The 1098-nt window shown below is 40.8% G+C and overlaps 1 protein-coding gene across 4 annotated transcripts in view; it reads right to left on the reverse strand.

Moving 5' to 3' along the window:
• The window catches only part of WSB1 (WD repeat and SOCS box containing 1), a 6187-nt gene that overhangs the window by 1460 nt on the left and 3629 nt on the right, over positions 1–1098 (reverse strand). The window lies entirely within an intron of this gene.

Raw genomic sequence — 1098 nt, forward strand, 5'->3', positions numbered from 1 at the left:
TGTCTCAAAAAAAAAAAAAAAAGACAATTATCTAATTTGTTTTGCCCTCTTCCAGACATTTATAAAGGCTTTTAACCTAGATAGTGTGTGTCTAGGAATAGAGTGGAGAACTAATATGCAGAATCTACCTGAGCAAACAGAAAACAATGGTTGTTAATAAAACTCTCCCCATATATCTGCTAATATTCTGGAAAGATAATGAGTCACTTTATGAATTGTGTGACCAAACTGCTCAGTGTTATATCCATGAACACTGTATGATAAAAGCATGAAAAAACGGAATGCCTATAACTAATTTCTGCTTAACAATAAGAACATTTCATTCATGTGATATTTTATCTTCTAGTCTCAATCATAGTGGATACAAATTACTATGGTTTTACTATTTCTTCACTTTAGAAATTTCCTTCTGCTTCAACCTTTATAAGATACTACTTTAAAAAATCTCTGTGAGCTGGGCTAAAAGCTGATGAAGAATCTATCCAGCTTGCTTAGTTAAACAAGAAGCACAAGGAAAGGCATGCATTATCTTTAGTTTACATGGATAACTGTTAAGGCCAATATTCTTTTTTTATTTAGGGTGGGGGGTTGTGAGGAGAGGTGTTCAGCTGCCTTGTTTTTGTTGTTGTTGTTGAGACAGTATCTCACTCTGTCGCCCTGGGTAGAGTGCAGTGGCATCATTGTAGCTGACTGCAACCTCCAACTCCTGGGCTCTAAGCAATCCTTCTGCCTCAGTTTCCCGGATAGCTGGGACTACAGGTGCATGCTGCAACACCTGGCTGAGTTTTTTTTCTTCTTTCTATTTGGTAGAGACGGGATCTCACTCTTGCTCAGGCTAGTCTAGAACTTCTGAGCTCAACTGATCCACCCGCCTCAGCCTCCCAGAGTGCTAGGATTACAGGCATGAGCCATCACGCCCAACCCACGCCAATATTCTTTAAAACACATCAACAGGCTGGGCACGGTGGCTCATGCCTGTAATCCCAGCACTCTGGGAGGCCTAGGCGGGTGGATCGTTTGAGCTCAGGAGTTTGAGACCAGCCTGAGCAACAGCGATACCCTGTCTCTACTAAAAAAAATAGAAAGAAATTAGCTGGA

The sequence above is a fragment of the Propithecus coquereli genome, unplaced genomic scaffold, assembly GCF_000956105.1.
Source record: "Propithecus coquereli isolate 6110/MARCELLA unplaced genomic scaffold, Pcoq_1.0 Scaffold281, whole genome shotgun sequence".
Lineage (NCBI taxonomy): Eukaryota > Metazoa > Chordata > Mammalia > Primates > Indriidae > Propithecus > Propithecus coquereli.